This window comes from Haematobia irritans, chromosome 4, assembly GCF_050003625.1.
Source record: "Haematobia irritans isolate KBUSLIRL chromosome 4, ASM5000362v1, whole genome shotgun sequence".
NCBI classification, from domain to species: domain Eukaryota; kingdom Metazoa; phylum Arthropoda; class Insecta; order Diptera; family Muscidae; genus Haematobia; species Haematobia irritans.
This window is the reverse complement of record NC_134400.1, coordinates 77,535,043-77,554,541: the sequence shown is the minus strand read 5'-3', so window position 1 is coordinate 77,554,541 and position 19,499 is coordinate 77,535,043. Positions and strand designations below refer to the sequence as shown.

At 32.1% G+C, this 19,499-nt stretch overlaps 1 protein-coding gene and 1 long non-coding RNA gene across 3 annotated transcripts in view; both read left to right on the top strand.

The window, feature by feature from the left end:
- LOC142234549 (segmentation protein paired-like) overlaps positions 1-19,499 on the top strand; it is a 373,789-nt gene that overhangs the window by 306,790 nt on the left and 47,500 nt on the right. The gene's annotated exons all lie outside the window — the stretch shown is intronic.
- LOC142234550 (uncharacterized) lies at positions 1,901-2,327 on the top strand. The gene is made up of 2 exons (XR_012721644.1): positions 1,901-2,000; positions 2,083-2,327. It is a non-coding gene; the product is annotated as an uncharacterized LOC142234550 (long non-coding RNA).

Here is a 19,499-nt window from a genome sequence, read left to right as displayed (position 1 = left end):
TAATCATGGTTGCCACTCGAGCCAAAAATAATCTACCAAGATTTTATTTCTATAGAAAATTTTGTCAAAAGTTTATTTCTATAGAAAATTTTGTTAAAATTTTATTCCTGTAGAAATTTTTGTCAAAATTTTCTTTCTATAGAAAATTTTGTGAAAATTTTATTTCTATAGAAAATTTTGTTAAAATTTTATTTCTGTAGAAAATGTTGTCAAAATTTTATGTCTACTTTGTCGAACTGAATTATATACGTATTGGATCGATCTTTTTTGATTTAATATATACCACGTATGGACTTACATACAATTTAGAAGATGGTGTTAGGAGGTTTTAAGATACCTTGCCATCGGCAAGCGTTACCGCAACTTACGTAATTCGATTGTGGATGGCAGTGTTTAGAAGAAGTTTCTACGCAATCCATGATGGAGGGTACATAAGCTTCGGCCTGGCCGAACTTACGGCCGTATATACTTGTTTGAATCTATATTTTTTATGTTACAGCAATTCCTACAGGTGAGTACTAAGTTCGAGTTTAGCCGCTAAAATTGAAAATAAATCACTAAGCAAAGTATAAAATTATACGTCTTCGATAGAAATTTAAATATAACTTGATGGAGAATAGCCCAAATCAAATTTTTTTAAAGATTATTTTTTATAATGGATTATTAAAGAAAACTTATCATGGAAATTGCAATTTTAACCGCTAAACTCGAACTTAATATCCACCTTAAATACTAAATGCTACACGCAAAGAAAAAAAACGTTTGGAAAACGTGTACCGAAAACGTTTTTCTTTTGTTAGAGGTTTTTAAATTGCTTCGAAAAATTTTAGCTTTTATCACCAAAAAATTTCGTTTGTTACAAAAATTTTATTTTTTCAATAAAAAAAGTTATTTTTGAAACAACAACACAGTCCATTTCGTTTATGTCAAACACTGTTCTTTTCTGACTTTAGGTCTTTAATAAGACACATTTTACAGTTCAAAGTTTAATATACTACAATGTAATGTTGAACATTTTTTCGGAATCTTCCGAACATATCTGGAATATATGTAAAAAAAAAAACAAAAAAAAACTTTGGTCGAAGCAGGGATCGAACCCACGACCCTTGACATGCAAGTCGGACGTAGCAACCACTGCTCCACGGTGTCAAACTAAATGTTTGTTTCTGTTAAATAAACTTTGTTTATTCAGTTCGTGGGCGCCGCAAGCTATGCTATATAAATATAACTTATATGGATATTTATCTATTGATGACCATAACAGGTACATAGCTCAGTGGTTAGTGTGTTGGCTTACAAAGTGCATGGTCCGCGGTTCGATTCTCCGTCCAGGTGAAAGGTAAAAAAATTTTAAAAATTTATAAAGTCGTATAATTTCTTCTACATTGTTGGTATTACAGGAAATGGTGTTAAGAACTAAAAAACATCGTGGATGTGAGAAAGATGTGAGGGAAAATGCAATTAACAAGAAAACAATGTTTTTTTTTTTTTTTTTTTTTTTTTTTTTTTTTGAGTTTGTCTTTATGAAATTGTGTTTACATCCTGGAAAAGAATAAACGTTTATCACAAAAAATATATACTTTTCTTCCAAATACACTTCCTTACAGCAAAAAGCAAATGAGAAACGAACTTTGTTTGTCTAAAATTTCGTTTGGGAGGAAAGAATTATTTTTTACGTGTATACTGACAAGTGGAAATTATGTCTAATTTTATAATATATTTTATTTCAAATATATTCTGAGAATAATTTCAATAACGTCCCATTTGTCCATGGATATGATTTCAATAATGTACCTACTGGATGGATTTTTCAATGTGGTAAGTTTTTCTATAAACGGTATTTTGTCCGTTTTTAATAAAACCAAAATTTTTATTTATTAAATTTTTTTTTTCACTTGCAGGTAGACAGGTCTCGTAATGGTAATTTTTTGAATATTCTTACTGTTTAATACAAATTAAGCTGATATCCTTATTGGCTCTAGGAAATACTCTTGAAAACCGTAAGTTAAAGATCAATATGAACGATAGAATTAATTAATTAATAATATTTTTCTTATATTTTGTATAACTTTGCAATTTCAGATGCTTATAAGCCAAATCCGCCCAACAAAAGTTAGCCAAAATCGATGAAATTGGACAATTCAATTGAATATAGCAACTTATGCCACATATATCTTTCATATGGATAGAAAACATGGAAATTTAAATTAATTAGTTTAGTCCTAATAACATAGAATATTACTCTTTTGAAGAAGCAATTACTAACTACCGACAAGTAAATGCGTCCAACGTACTAATAAAAATATTTCCTTTATTGTATATCATAAGCCATAGTTTTGTGTAATATAATAATAATTTTTTTAAATAAAATACTGGTGGTTATAGAAAATTGACTTGTTTTGTACGAAAAATTTCTTAGTTGTATACAGGCTTGTTGTACCTTTTATTCCTCAATTTCTCTACTTTTTTGAAAATTATACCGACAAACAGTTTATTTCAAACCAATTTCTTAATACAGGTTTCCCAAAAAATTGTTAATTTTTCCGGATAGCAGGAATATTTTGAATGAGTTTAACTATATTCTTCCCACAGCATAGTAATAATGAACTAAAATACGATGTAATACATGAACTAATTTATAAGAAAATCATGAACTTATCTAGATGAAAAAAATCTTTGGCGCCAAATCATGGTCATTCTTACTATGGGTTAGTTCATTTTTCATAAAAAATAGTAAACTTTTTGTTCGGTGTAAAATTAACCAAAAGTTTTCTTCCTGATGGGTTCACTGTTTTTTCAGTGTATTCTGAGAAGAATTTTAAAAATGTCCCATTAGTCCATGGATATGATTCCAATAATGTACCTACTGGATGGATTTTTTCAATGTGGTAAGTTTTTCTATAAATGGTATTTCGTCCGTTTTCAATAAAACCAAAATTTCAATTTATTAAAAATAATTATTTTCACTTGCAGGCCTTCTAATGGTAATTTTTTGGAATATTCTTACTGTTTAATGCTAACTAAGCAGATATCCTTATTGGCTCCAAGAAAATACTCTTGAAAACCGTAAGTTAAAAATCTATATGTACGATAGAATTTGATATTTTTCTCATATTTTGTACAATTTTGCTATTTCAGATGCAAATCGGCACAACAAAACTTAGCCAAATCGATTAAATTTGACAACAATTCAAAGAATATAGCAACATATGCCACATGTATCTTTCATATGGATAGAAAACATGGAAATTGAAATTAATAAGTTTAGCCCTACTAACATAGAATATTACTCTTTTGAAGAAGCAATTACTAACTACCGACAACACCGAAAGAATTCTCTTCGTTAATTGTAAGAAGAATTCTTCAGTAACTATTCTTCGTGAATTCTTCATTAAAATAACGAAATTTTCATTCATTTTCGTAAATTTTACGAAGAACATTTTACGAATATACGAAACTTCTACGAAATATTCTACATTAACTTTTCTTCGTAAAAAGTTCGTATTTTAACGAAACTTTCTTCAAATTTCATGAATTTTGTGAAGAAGTTTTTACGAATATTTTACGAAACATTCTGCGTTAAAATTTCTTCATAAAAAGTACGAAACATTTTCTTAGAAATAACGAAGAAGTTTCATTGAAGTTGTAAAATATCCGTTCGCGGCATTAAATTGTCTTTTATAATGTGCTTGAGTGTATTACTTTATTCTATTTTTTTATGCCAGTCTATGCTACTTCTCATTTGGGTGATAGCGCGCTATGAATAAAAGTGAGGCAATAAAACAAAAAATTATTCAAAAACTTAAGATGCAAAGTAGTGATGTCATTTTTCACACTTGTAACTATAACCAAATGCACTTTCGAATATAAATTTTTTTCTAAAAGTTCAAACATTTTTGAAAAAAAAGTACGAAAGTTTTTCACAAAAAGTACGAAAATTTTTCATAAAAACTACGAAAACTTTTTATAAACAGTACGAAACATTTTCATAAAAAGAACGAAATTGTTTCATAAAAAGTACGAAGATTTTTCATAAAAATTACGAAGATTCTTCATAAAAAGTACGAATTTTTTTCGTACAAACTACGAAAATTTTGGAAGAACTTTTCTTCGTAGAAAGTACGAAATATTTCGTACTTTTAATGAAAAGTTTCTTTGGTTGTAAAACAATGACAAATTTCGTACTTTTAACGAAATTTTTCGTTCTTTTTACGAAGAAAATTCTTTCGGCGAAGTAACTGCATCCAACGTACGAATAAAAATATTTTGTTTATTCTATATCATAAGACATAATTTTGTGTAATATAATAATAATTTTTTGAAATAAAGTATTGGTGGTTATAGAAAATTGACCTGTATTGTACGAAAACTTTCTTAGTCGTATACAGGCTTGTTGTACCTTTGATTCCTTAATTTCTCTCCTTTTTTGAAAATTATACTGACAAACATTTTATTTGACACCAGTTTCTTAATATAGTTTTCCCAAAAATTTTTTAATTTTTCCGGAATTTTCCCACAGCGTACTAATAATGAACTAAACTACGATGCAATACATGAACTAATTTAAAGAAAATCATGAACTTATCTAAATGAAACTAATTTTTGGCACCAAATCATGGTCATTTTTGCTATGGTTTACTTCATTTTTCGTAAACAATAGTTTAATTTTTTCGGTGTACCTTCCGTTAACAGCAACACCCACAGAAACAAAAAGCACAAATTAGTTGTAAGCGTCCGCAAAAGTGAAGTTTTTTTCTTTAAGCAACTAATTTCTTTTTTAGGTCAAAAACCAAAACAACAAATATTGTTTAGCTATTCCCTGCGCCTACTAACGTAACATCCTACTTATTTCGTATAAAGTTGTAATAAAAAACTTATTCTTACTCACAGAAGTGCTACTTGGTAAGCGAAGGAGGAAGCACCCGCTTACTCTAGTGCATCTTAGTTGCGCCCTTTTCAGCACCTTTATACTTTTGTGGACGCTCAACCAAAAAACTATTAAGTTCATCGCTCGATACAAACGATGAACATTCTTAACTTACATATTTAGAAGATATAGCGCTGAAAATTTTGCGCAGAATAGTAATGCCTAACGTATGGACACTATAATTCTAGTGCTACCAATTTTATAATTAGATCTTGCTGGGAAGAGCTGGGGCAGCCCAGGTCTATCAGTTGAACATGTTTTATGTTTGGAACTTTTAGAATCTTACAACAAAATATTCAAAGGCCTGAGGAGAAGGGAAAACAGAGATATTCTGGAATTGTTTTTAGAAAATAATAAGATAGATAAAGCGTTACTGTCTTAAACATGGCAAACTGAAACCACATCTGTAAGAATTTGCAATTTTAATAGTGTTCATAAGAACAGAGGTGACGGATATGTACGATGAAGCATATACATTCGAAGAGATATAGCTTTCTCAATTATGGACATGTTTTCTGATAGGGAAAGGATTGGAATACGTACACATAATTCAGCATGTCCTTTTTTTGTTGGCGTTCAGTGTTCAAGTCTCTAATACATGTTCCTGCAGCGATGAGTTACGTTTTGCAGAAATTTTGTACAAAATACGGGTTAGTCTAACCAATTGCAATCATTTTCTAATCTTAATTGATTGATTTTGAGTGACGTTAGCATCCTGAGTGTTGGTACTTCATTCAAAGAATTTAGTACCAAGATGAATTCTATTAAAAATGTTCGGAATCCATAAATTCAAGGAATAAATATAAAACAAAGCCATGTTGGGACGAGTAGTCTTTGGCGCAATTCTCTTAGATTAAAGTATCATCGTTACAGGACGAGTGAAAATTGCTAATTGCTAAGGCGGACAATGCTTCAACGGACTATATCAGAATATTAAGGAAATCTAATTTTCAAACTTCTCATTCGATGTCTCCTCGGCTGCTTCACCAAAAGAATTCGTTAAGCAAAAGATAATAATATATGGAATGAGGAACATAAAGAGAAATATATCAATTTTAAGAATAAATACTCAATACCTCAATTAGGAGTTTCAGATTTTTAAATGTTCATTAGATCAAGAATTCTGAGATCTGCAGCTGGTGCTGATAAGACGACTTATGATATGATACTTAATTTAAAGGACTCAGACACACGATTTTTTTAATTTTACGTAAACTTTTTGAGGACGGAAGTTTGCCAGATTCCTGGAGAAGAATTTTTTTACCACCAACCAAATATAAACAAGGTTGTCATTTTCATGGCATATATAAACCGGATAAAGCTGTTGAGTGTCCACGTCAAGCTAATTGAAGGCGTATTGCAAAATCTGATTCTTGAACACATCCGGACATTTAATCTACTGCCGGGACACTTTTATGCCTATAGACCCAAACATTCAACAGCTATGTGTATCAACGGCCGAGTGAATTTTATAGTCGACATCAAATCGAAGTCAATGCATGCGATGGGAATGTGTGTTGATATGAAGTAAGTACATAATTTTAAAGCCCTAAAAGGTCTAAAGAATGTTATGAAAATTTTGGGATTTAGCTGCCAAATCACATGGTGGATCTATGAGTTTTTAGAGGCAGTGAATACTAGAGGGATACATCAAATAACTTTTCACTGCATGTATGAAATTCGCTTCCGTGTATAGTAGAGGTGTGCACGTGACACGAAATTTTCGTGACTCACGCGTGAGCCGTGAGTCACGATGGAGTGAGCGTGCGTGAGCGTGATCAAGCTGAAAATTTTCGTGCGTGAGCGTGAGTCACGAAAAAAAAATTCTTCGTGAATGTGCGTGAGTAAAAATGTTTGATAATTACACTCACGAAAACAAAATCACGCTCACGATTTGAATCACGATAACTACTTTAATCACGCTCACGATTTTAATCACGCTCACGATTTGAATCACGCTCACGACTTGCATCACGCTCACGATTTGAATCACGCTCACGAGTTGAATCACGATCTCGATTTGAATTTTTAATAACGCTCACGACATTGGTCACACTCACGACTTTGGTCACACTAAACCTTCCAATGTATGGATTGTGTAATAGTTTTTTTCATTTAAAATTAATTGATTAAAAAAGTAATGTTGAAGCGCTGGTTTTCGGTGCAAAAACCGAGTATAGTGCCGTTCTTTAAACAATAAAACCTTTTATAAAATATTGCTTTGTTTTTTTTCTAACGAAAATGAGAAATATTGTCGAAAAAGTGTACCACAAAAAATTGGTAGATTAAATAAAATTCGAATTAACGAGTAAAGTAGAAAGTCGGGCCGGGCCGACTACATCATACCCCAAATCACCCCTAACTCTGAGTAAGATCGGTTAATAAATGAGGCCACAATGGTCAACAATAAGGTTATAAGGGACAAATTTTGAAAATTGGGCGCTACATATATATGGCAGCTATATCCAAATCTGCACCGATTTGGATGATATTTTGCACATAGAGTCAGTGGATTACATTGTGACAAATTTGACGCCGATCGGTTAGTAAATGAGCGCAATCTGACCCCATTTATCGAAATCGGGCGATACATATACACAGTCTTACACAAGTTTACATACGGTTTAAGAAATTGCATTTTCTTTAATTATTAAAATATAATAAAATATATATATGCTTTAGATTTTGTAAATTAATTTGAAAAACAAAGTATTTGTCCATTTTCAAGAAGATGTTTTTAGTCTGGATTATAAACAACAACAAGACACATGTTTAGTTATAAGGTAAAAACCATGTTTAGTTATAAGGTATGTAAACTTATGTGAGACTGTGTATATGGGAGCTATATCTAAATTCAATAGCGTTCGTCCTTGTGCCAATAAAGAGCCACATACCAAATTTAATCAAAATCGGTTAATAATTGCGACCGGAATCCTGCGAACAACAAATACATGGACGGACGGACACCAAGGGCTAGATCAACTCAGGAGGTGATTCTGAGTCGATCGGTATATATGTATATTAATTTCCATTAAGTTAGCATAGAAAAATATTTTAGTTCATTCGTACTAAGAAGTGTTCAACCTTTCAATTAAGCCAACTGCCTAAACATTTGAGAATAACAATTGGAAAATTACCAAGAAGTATTTATTTTTGTCATTACAAATAAGTCATTATAACTCACCGCAATGTAATGCAACGTGTAATGACAGCTTTACTCCTGGTAATGCCAATTCTAATGAGATGTGATTGCCTAGTTTTTGCTGGGTATATATATTATTTATCGTCAAATTAGCATTTCTACAGTCGTGAATGTGCGTAAATTCTTCACAAAATTTTTCGTGCATTTGTAACAATTCTCTGTCGCGAGTGTGAGCGTCAAGAACAATTTTCGTGCGTGAAATAAATTCCTTCGTGAGTGTGCGTGAGCGCCTTGAAATTTTTTCGTGCGTGAGTGTGCGTGAGCAAAAAATTTCTTTCGTGAGTGTGCGTGAGCGTGATTTTTTAAAATAAATCCATTCGTGAGTGTGAGCGGCTCGAATATTTTTCGTGCGTGAGCGTGCGTGAGCAAAAATGTTCTTTCGTGAGTGTGCGTGAGCGTGATTTTTTAAAATAAATTCATTCGTGAGTGTTCGTGAGCGTGAGCGGTTCGAAAATTTTTCGTGCGTGAGTGTGCGTGAGTAAGATTTTTCCGTCGTGAGTGTGCGTGAGTGTGAGTAAAATATTACTCACGTGCACACCTCTAGTGTATAGTACATAAACTATCTTTCTCTCAGAGCACAAATAATGAAGTGAAGAGAACAATACTTATGTCACAAAAGTCGTAAACCTAATTTTTAATAAAAGAAATTATAAACCTTTTTTTTAATTTAGCTTGGTTGGATAAAATGATTGAAAATTCAACTAGTTTTACACTTCGCATTCGCAACTTCTAACTATTCTGGGTATCCGTGGTCCATAATGTTCATCCAAGCTTTTGTTGCATCATCGAATGACTTGCTACAGTTTTCACAATTTTTAATTTCTATGAAAATTAGCTCTAATAAGTCCAAAAGTGATATTATAAAATTCTCTCTGAACAGCAGTTCACTTGTGCAAGTCTTAAAAAGTGGTTTTCTTCGCGTTCCGTTTCAGCAGAAATTTGTGAAAGGTTAATTATGAGCGAGTGCAGATCGTCGCGCTTACTGCACCATCGAGTAGTACAGAGTATGTTGGTTTTGGAGTCTCCCGTTGACATAAGTATATTTTCCAGCTTACTTTTTTTAAATCAATTAATAGTTTTATTCACATTCCTTACTTCTTCGAACATACAATAATCTTAGATATCATCGAATGCCTTGGATATCGTAGCTGCTTACCTGACGCGACTGAAGTATTTTGAGTTTGCTACTTTTGTTACTTTTTCCACATTTACGACGCGTATGTGACATTTACGACGTTTACTTCTTTGCGACAGAAGCAAACTTAAAAAAGTTTGATACAGACTATCTCAGAAAGAGAGCACTTTTTTTGAAATACCAATGAGTACTTATCCGCTAAAGTACTCATGTAGTTACTATAGAAAGAGTACAAAATGCATATTGTTCACTTCACATGGTCCCACAAGTATTTCTCAGTTAAGCTGGGTATTAAGTTCGAATTTAAGCTGAGTACTGTGTTCAGTTTTCAAGCTGAAACCAGCTTTTTTTCACGGTTACTTTTCTTAATTAATTAATTTAGAAATATAAAATGATTATCAATCAATTCATTGGATCTTTTCCATCCATTATTTGATAAGACTTGATAAAAATATAATAGTCTTCATAAATATTTTTTTTTACTTTTAATTTAGTGTTTTGGTGAAAAAACCGAACATAGTACTCACCTTTAGCCGTTAAAATCGTCATTTTTCACGATTACGTTTCTTTAGTAATCCATTTTATGGAATACAAACTTTGTGAAAATTTGTTTTGGGTTATTCCCCATCAAGTTATAATAAACTTTGTAACGAAGATGTATAATTTGATGCCTTTCTTTACTGATTTATATAGTTTTCACTTTAGCGGCTAAACTCGAACTTAGTACTCACATCTGTATGGAGATGTATATATGCCATACACTTCATGTATGACACGTTAGCCGTTCAATATAACCGAAAACATATGGAATGGAGAATAACTGTTTTTTCTGTTTCTCAATACAAGTACACATGTACTCTACATATGCAAATGGAATTGTAAAGACCTATGTTAGGTTAGGTTAGGTGGCAGCCCGATGTATCAGCCACACTAGACTATTCAGTCCATTGTGAACCACATTGGTGAACTTCTCTCTTATCACAGAGTGCTGCCCGATTCCATGTTAAGGTGGTACTATGTTCGGTTTCCGCAGCGAAATACCACACAAAACCAAAAATGCGAAAAACTACGGAAATATTTTTTCATTTGTGGAACTTTGTTTTTTTTTTCGAGTTGAAAAACTGATGTAAAGCGCACAGTCTCTAATTAGATCGTGTTAAATCCTTCCATATGTTGAGATTAGTTAGTTTCGAAACATGGCGCCATTTGCAATGTGAATTAAGAAATTATTTATTTATAGTACAAATGTGATTCGCGTTGTAACTGCATTAAGATCGATTGATCGAAACAAAAATAACATGGAGTGGTATTTTCGTAATAATCTAGCAACCACCATCACCACCGGCCGCTCCCTACTACATGATAGCAAGGCCGTAGCCAGGATTTTAATTCGGGGGGGGTTCAACTTTAAAAAAAATATTCATATACAGGCCTGTTCCGATTTTCACTGAGATTTGCGAATTCAATCGCAAATTAAATCGTACGTTTTATTGTTGTGTGTTCCAAGTATCGCACGAAATAATAGTGAAATTGAAATCGCAAGATTTCATTTCCATTAAGTTTCATGCACCTATCAGCTGTGAAATAGATCAGCTGACTTAAAAGACAAATTGGAGCCAGAAATTATATTTGAATATACAAAATGCCTTTTTTATATGAAATTGCGCGTGTTGAAATTAAGCGAAGACGTAAACTGCATTCCATTCGAAAAAATCGTAGAATGAGGTCCACAAACAATATAATGGACATGGACAATCAACAGTAAGTTCAAAGTTATCCAGTTGGCATATAAACTCTTACTTGATGAACACTTTCCAGATTTGTTGAGTCCTTTCGATTAGACAAAGAAACATTTACGATGCTTGCTGAAAAGATAGAGCCGTACTTGACACATCCAAAGATTCATGCAAATGTCCAATTAGCTGCAGTGCTACGTTTTCTTGCAACTGGCTCCTACCAACTTGGAGTTGCTAAGGACCATCATGTATGTATTGGACGAAGTACATTTTCCAAAATTCTGCACAACATCATAAGCCAAATGGAATCACAAATTTGCACAGAATATATAACCATACACATGGATGATGAAAAAATAGCGAAGTCTAAAGAACATTTTTATACTCAACATCAATTCCCTGGTGTCATCGCATGTGTTGACGGTACCCATATTAAAATTGTGAAGCCTACAAAAGACGAATCAGTATTCCTAAATCGAAAAGGATATTTCAGCTTAAATGCAATGATCGTAAGGCCAATATGTTAAGGCAAATTAGAACACTGGATAATAATTTAGAAATTTTGGCTGTTGATTCGTCTCATCCGGGAGCATGTCACGATGCCTTTATATGGAATAATAGTGAAGCTAGAGAAATATTTTCTAATTACCCAAACAGTTTTATATTAGCGGACTCTGCCTACACTCTAGAGAAGTTTGTTATGACACCCTTTAGAAATCCTCCAAACGGATCTGTGCAACATATTTATAATAAGAAACACGCTCAGGCGCGAAATGCAATAGAACGCTGTATAGGAGTTCTAAAAAGTAGATTTAGATGCTTACAAGGTACATTGCATTACGAACAAAAATTCGTGTGCAGTATTGTAAATGTATGTTGTGCACTTCACAATATATGCCGCAAGCGCAACATCAGGATGCCTCGAAATCAAAATTCAACCACCGAACATGTTACATTCGACCACATCGACGACGATGATTCCGTATCCATGGAGGAAGAAAGTGATGTTGCAGTTAGAATAAGGAATTGCCGAAAGTCTCACCTAAATGGATGGCAACCAAAAATTATTTTAAAGAGCAATGTAGTTACGGAGTACCTACAGACATTTCGACAGATTTTTTTTTTGTTTTAATAAAAATACTGTTTTTTATAAAGTAATACATACTTTGTATATTTTTATTGCAATTTAATTTTAAATCTTAAGACCGGTACACCGAAAGAATTCTCTTCGTTAATTTTACGAAGAATTCTTCATTAACTATTCTTCCTGAATTCTTCATTAAAATAACGAAATTTTCATTCAATTTTTGTAAATTTTACGAAGAACATTTTACGAACATACGAAACATTCTACATTAACTTTTCTTCGTAAAAAGTTCGTACTTTTAACGAAACTTTCTTCACATTTCATGAATTTTGTGAAGAAGTTTTTACGAATATTTTACGAAACATTCTGCGTTAAAATTTCTTCATAAAAAGTACGAAACATTTTCTTTGAAATAACGAAGAATTTTCATTGAAGTTGTAAAATTTCCGTTCGCGGCATTAAATTGTCTTTTATAGTGTGCTTGAGTGTATTCCTTTATTCTATTTTTTATGCAAGTCTATGCTACTTCTCATTTGGGTGATAGCGTGCTATGAATAAAAGTGAAGCAATAAAACTAAAAATTATGCAAAAACTTAAGATGTAAAGTAGTGATGTCATTTTTCACACTTGCAACTACAACCAAATGCACTTTCGACTATAAATTTTTTTTTCTAAAAGTTCGAACATTTTTCAGAAAAAAGTACGAAAGTTTTTCATAAAAAGTACGAACATTTTTCATAAAAACTACGAAAAAGTACGAAATATTTTCATAAAAAGAACGAAATTGTTTCATAAAAAGTACGAAGATTTTTCATAAAAAGTACGAATTTTTTTCTTACAAACTACGAAAATTTTGGAAGAACTTTTCTTCGTAAAAAGTACGAAATATTTCGTACTTTTAATGAAAAGTTTCTTTGGTTGTAAAACAATGACAAATTTCGTACTTTTAACGAAATTTTTCGTTCTTTTTACGAAGAAAATTCTTTCGGTGTATTTAGTGTGTAACACTTACAATCCAAACTTAAAAAATAAGAATAAAAATATGCCCGTTTTTGCCAGTGTATTAATTCAATTCAACGGTAAATTAAAATAAAAGTTTTATCTATGGAATGCCAACTTAGTACCGGTCTTAACATTGAAATTAGTTTAAGAAAATAAAAAAATAATTTTACATTAACATTCAGTACATAAAAAATAATTTGTAATTACCAAATCTTATTTGGTTTTGAGATCCATTACCAATTTTAAAAGAAACTAAAAAATTGTATTTCAAATTATAGGATTTTTACATGCAGTCTTAGGCGTATAAAATTGTAGAAATTGGTATCGCTTTTCAAATCTTGCTGCCACTTAAATGATCACCAATGATTGTTTTAAGTTCTTGAAAAATTTGATTTTGTTCGGCCAGAGCTGAATGTACACCATCGAGGGTATTTGCAATTCTTTGCATAATATCATTTTGGGTATTACACAAACCTTCTAAATCTTCAGGTGCCTGAGACCGTCGAATTCGTTTTGCTTTTCTTTCAACGTCGATTTCTGCGTTTGGCTTGATTGATTCGTGTGTCTCATTTTCCCTGTCCTCCGTTATGAGTGATTCTGATAGTTCTTCCTTTGAATTGTTGCCACAAAATACTTTTGCTCCGCTTATACCATCCACCATTACATGAAGACCACAAATCTGTGATATTCTTTCCTCTGCCGCTGATAATACAAGTTGATTGTAAGGACCTCCACCAGTTGCCTTCGTTTCCCTCTTGTTGTGTGACAACTTTTTGTGAATCGATATTTTCCAGTCGGACCAAACGTTTGAAAGGGACAACTGCATGCATTCATAATAAAATTATCTATATTTTATATACATACTTTTTTACAACCAGCTATGTCTTTAATTGGTGGTCCAACACTGTTGAGAGACACCGTCAGATCTTGCCACTTTTTATCAGCCACAACCCTATCGCTTTTAACGAAACCTTTCGCGATGCCGCTATTTTTTCCATAAACTCCAGGAATATGTCTTCCTGTTGTTGGCTTTTATGTTTTCGACTACAAAGAAAGATGCTTTAACAAAAGGAAACAAAATTTCAATTTTTATACTTACGTGTTGCCTGACATGCCGCCTAATTTGGTTTGTTTATTTTTGTTTACAGGGACGTCATATTTGAAAACAGAGTTGATATTCTTCTTTTCCATCTGTTTCTCGTTTACTTTTGCGATAACTGGAACACAATCACTACGAATCGCAAAACTTGAGTTTATTAACAACAACGAAACAAAATGTTTTTGGAAAACTTACATTTTTAACTAATTTATTGTAAATAGTGATACATTGCCATCATAATTAAACTCAAAACAGATTGAATTTCATAATGTTTGAATTTTGAAGTTAGTATTCAAGTGTTAAAGTTGAAAAATTAGAGTAAAATTTCAAATTCGCAAACAAATTTTCAGCCGAATTGAAAACGCAAAGTTTTTGCGATTTTCGGTTGCCGGAACACAAAATAAAATCGGAATCGCAAAATTCTTGCGATTGCGGTAATTAGAACAGACCTGATAATCTCATGTGTAGAAAATTTTATTTATGTATAGGTATGTATACAATATTTTTATAATATTAAATTGAGCCGACGGGCTTTTTGGGCAGCAAATAAATCAATGACTTCTTTAGTCGGCACATTTATTCGGCGATGAACCGAAATTAATGTCAATCCATTGAGTCTACTCTCGCTAGTCGAATTGCTAAGATACGTCTTTAATCTCTTCATAGGTGAAAATGAACGTTCGGATAAGCAGGGATGGAAAATGCAGTACTATAGTACTTTTTTCAATACTTTTTGACCCCGGTCAGTACCGTAGTACCCCCGCGAAGGATTTAGTACCTTTTGTGTAGACATTTTTGAGTCGATATCAGATTTATGGTACAATGGCTTTGACAAAATATTTTAATATTTTGAGAAAGTCTTTATCAACCTTATTTGCTAACAGTCTTTTACAAATATGGCAAAACAGACATGTTCATGTGGGAAGAAAATCTCGATTTTGTAAAAGACATAGTCAAAAACAGGATTTTATTGAACTTCAAGAATGTTTTAGTCGAAAAAAGAATGTGATTCTATATTATCGATTTTTTATTTCGGTAGAAAATGTTGTCAAAATTTTATTTCTATATAGAATTTTTGCAAAATTTTATTTTTATAGAAAATTTTGTCAAAATTTTATTTCAATTGAAAATTTTGTAAAAATTGTATTTCTATAGGAAATTTTTGCAAAATTTTATTTCTATAGAAAAAATTTTGCAAAATTTTATTTCTATAGAAAATTTTTGCAAAATTTTATTTATATAGGAAATTTTGTCAAAATTTTATTTTCTTTAAAATTCAGTCTCTTGACAATAATCTTCCAGTGAAATTTTTGTTGAAATTTAGTAAAAAGTACCTTTCCGCTCAAAAAATACCTTTTTTGTACTTTCTTAAAAATTGTATTTTCCATCTCTGAGTAACTGGCAAAGTGACCAAAATTTTTAAAAGAATATGCACGTTTGGAAATATCTCTTTATTGCACTCTCCAAGTGCTTCCATCGCTGAATTAGGCAGGTTCTTTTCGCAGTTTTGCGCCATTTCATTTCAAAATAAAACCTTAAGCTTTTCGTCTTCCAAAATAAATGGTAAATGTTTATGCCACATAAACAACTAATTTTTATTTAAATAGCAAAATAATTTTCTTGTATTCATCATTATTCCAAAATGATTGCGATGGGTTTATTTTAATGTGGCTTTTGGGAACAATATCACCAATTCAACCACTTCTCGTTAAATTTCATTCAGCGGATCCGATATAGAATTTTTTATATATAAGTTGGACCTTTCATTGGTAGTCGAAATTTGACAATTTTTCTTATTCAATTCTAGCAAACCCAATTTTTTTATTCCAAAATTATTTATTGTCATTTGTATGACCTGGAAACTACATTTTCTAAATTCACTCTGTTCTCATTGGGTGTGATTTGAACTTTCAACTGTCCTTCAATGCAATGGACTAAATAGCGATGCAACTAGTATGTCACAAAGTGATTTTTCAATAGTTAGAGGATAATCTTTTGAATTTTATTTATGGTCATGCACACACGCTCACAAAAAATCGCTTCTGTAACATATACTCCCAAACATATTTTGCTTCAAGCATATACATTTTAGGGTATTGCCCAAACATTTATATGTTTGATCACTTCCAATATATAATATGTTTGAAAGCATATTGGTCTAAACAATATATGTTTGGGTAGTCTAAGTTCCAAACATTTTGTATTTTTGCATCCAAATTCAATAATGTTGTCTTCTACAAAACAATATGTTATTATGTGAACATATAATATGTTTGGAAGCATTTTGCACCCAAAAATATTATATCTTAAAAAAATTCTCCCAAACAATATTGTGCTCAAAATTTTATTTATTTATTTATATATTTACAATCATAATGAATTATGAAAATAAACAGGTAATATAGGTGGTAACAACATAAGTTTTCGACCTGAATGCTCAAAATTTTGTTTCTGCCTAATTGTATATTCCCCCACATCTTTCTCACTTCCACGAGATTTTTTAGTTCTTAGCACCTTTTTCTGTAATACTAACATTGTAGAAGAAATTATTCAATTTTATGATTTTTATTTTATTTTAATTTTACCTTTTGCCGGACGGGGATTCGAACAGCGGACCACACAGTTTGTAAGGATCAAAGAAGTAGCTGATCAATTGCCCAAGGAAAAATAAAATGTTAATTTTGTAACAACAAGCAACAACCACCAACTTAATTCAATATCGCTCCCTGTTAAATAGCGCTCCAAGCTACTAAACACATATATGTTGCTTTATATATGTTTATAGGCTATTTCTAAATTAATATATGTTTGCATCCAAGCATATTATATTTACAAACATTTTATGTCCCAAACATAATATGTTCTAACATATTAACATATATGTCCCAAACATGTTATGCTAGTTTATGAACATTATATGCTTGCACTCAAAAATATTGTGTTTAAAAATTTGTGTTCCAAACATATAATGTTTATAGCCAAACATATAAAAAACAGTCTTTTTCATCCGTGCAGTTTGGGCAGTAGATCAATTTCTCGTTTTGCCCAACTTTTGTTATGTTCTCTTTTAAAATGTATGGTACAATAGGGCCTATAAGAGGATAATTTTCAAGTGAATTAACCAAGTCGTTATTGTCGGCATTAATTATGCATATATCTTGCATTTTATCGATTCAAAACCAGTGTACGAAAACAAACGAAACGATTGAGGTACGTATCATTTAAAGTCACAAACTTTTCAATTTTCGTCAATCGTTTTGTACGTAGTCACAAACAAAACAACAAACATTTCAAAAGCAAAAGAGACGAAACGGAACGATTGCTTTAATGCTCTTTGGATTTGTGTCGTTTTGTTGTTTCGTTCGGTAACGAAACGGCAATAAAACGTTTGCAAACGTTTGCTGAGCGAAACGATGACAACAACGGGACATAACCAATACGTGAAATCAGTGTACTCCGTGTCTTCGTACGATCATTCCGCGTCCAAAAAATGATATATTACGACAACTATTTGAGTATGACAATCAAAATAAAACATTTATATGTAACAATGAAGACTGTCATAAAACTTTATGTGGGCATGCCGGTAATTTGGAGCATCATCTTAAAAATACGCACCCTGATAAGAATGTGAACAGAAGAAGAATGTGAACAGAAATTCATTAAATGTTACATGTACGGGAGCTATATCAAAATCATGTATGGGAGCTACATCAAAATCTGAACCGATTTCAACCAAAATAAGCATGCATATCCAGAACCTTAATTTTACTCCCTATGCAAAGTTTCAAGTAAATAGGGGTAAAACGTCTAAATCGGTCGAAAGATATATTCGGGAGATATATCAAAATCTGAACCGACTTAAACAAAACTTAGCAAGCGTAGTTAGAATGTTAATTTTACTCCCTCTGCAAAATTTCACGTAAATCAGAGTAAAACTTTTGCCTCTGTAGTCATACTAATCCAAATTGGGCGAATTCTATATATGGGAGTTATATCTAAATCTGAACCGATTTAAGTAAAATTTACCACACTTGACTACACTACTAATTGTATTCCTAGTGCAATATTTCAAGCAAATTAGAATAACACTTTGGCTTCTGGGGCCATATAAGTCCATATCGGGCGAAATATATATATGGGAGCTATATCTAAATCGGAACTATTAACCGTACGCCCTGTGTAAAATTTGAAGCAAATCAGGGCAAGACTCTGGCTTTTGATGCTACATAAGTGCAAATCGGACGAAAGACATATATGGGAGCTATATCTAAATCGGAATCGATTTAGCTGATATTTTGCATATTTTACGAGAGCCGCAAACCAATTGGCTGTCCGAAATTTTAAGAAAAGACGATGATAAATACGTCAATTATGACCAGATCGGTGAAAAATATATATGGCAGCTATATCTAAATATGAACCGATTTTTTTTTTCAAAATCAATAGCGATTGTTTTTGAGCCAAAGTGAAATTCTGTGCCAAATTTGAGAACGACCCGACTTAAATTGCGAGCTGTACTTTGCACACAAAATTAAATATACAGTCAGACGGACAACGCTAAATCGACTAAGAATTTCATTCTAAGACGATCGGTATACTAAACGATTGGTTTCAGACTTTTCTGAGACCAATCGTTACCAAAGCGTTACATACAAATGCACAAACTTATTATACCCTATGCCACAGTAGGGGTGAGGGGTATAAAAATAAAATTCAAGATTTTTCTTCTTGTAAGGACTTAACGAATGAGCAAACGTTTGCGAAACGTTTGCATTTAATGTGTACCGTTTTGTTTCCTATATTTTACTAAGCACCACAGTACTTTTCAGTTTAGGTTTGGTTTCCACTCACGAACAAAAACAATACAAAACGAAAGGCAAGTGCCGTTATGTCAGGTTTTCGTTTTGTTTCGTTTTGGACATGTGGATTGTACGAAACGAAACAATTGGAAACGTTTTGTTTTGTTTGTTTTCGTACGCTGTTCAAAACACTGGTTGAATTTTAAAACGTGCCTCAAATGGTTATCGGAACATATACATTGGGAGAGTATAAAAAGAAACATCCTTCCTTTGCATCTCAATGTATTAATTTCAGTCAACGAAGAGTCTCCGGTATAGGACACTAACATCCCTTTGTGGCGAATTATCTTGCGAAATATAAGTCGGGAACAGTGACTTTTGCATAGGAACTACCTTGAACGTGAGTTAAGTTGGTTGAACAGAAAGTTTCACTTTGACTTGAGCTATTGTATGGTGTATGTGTTTTAACTGGTCACCCCATGTTGTTGGTCCCCCCGATGTAACAACAG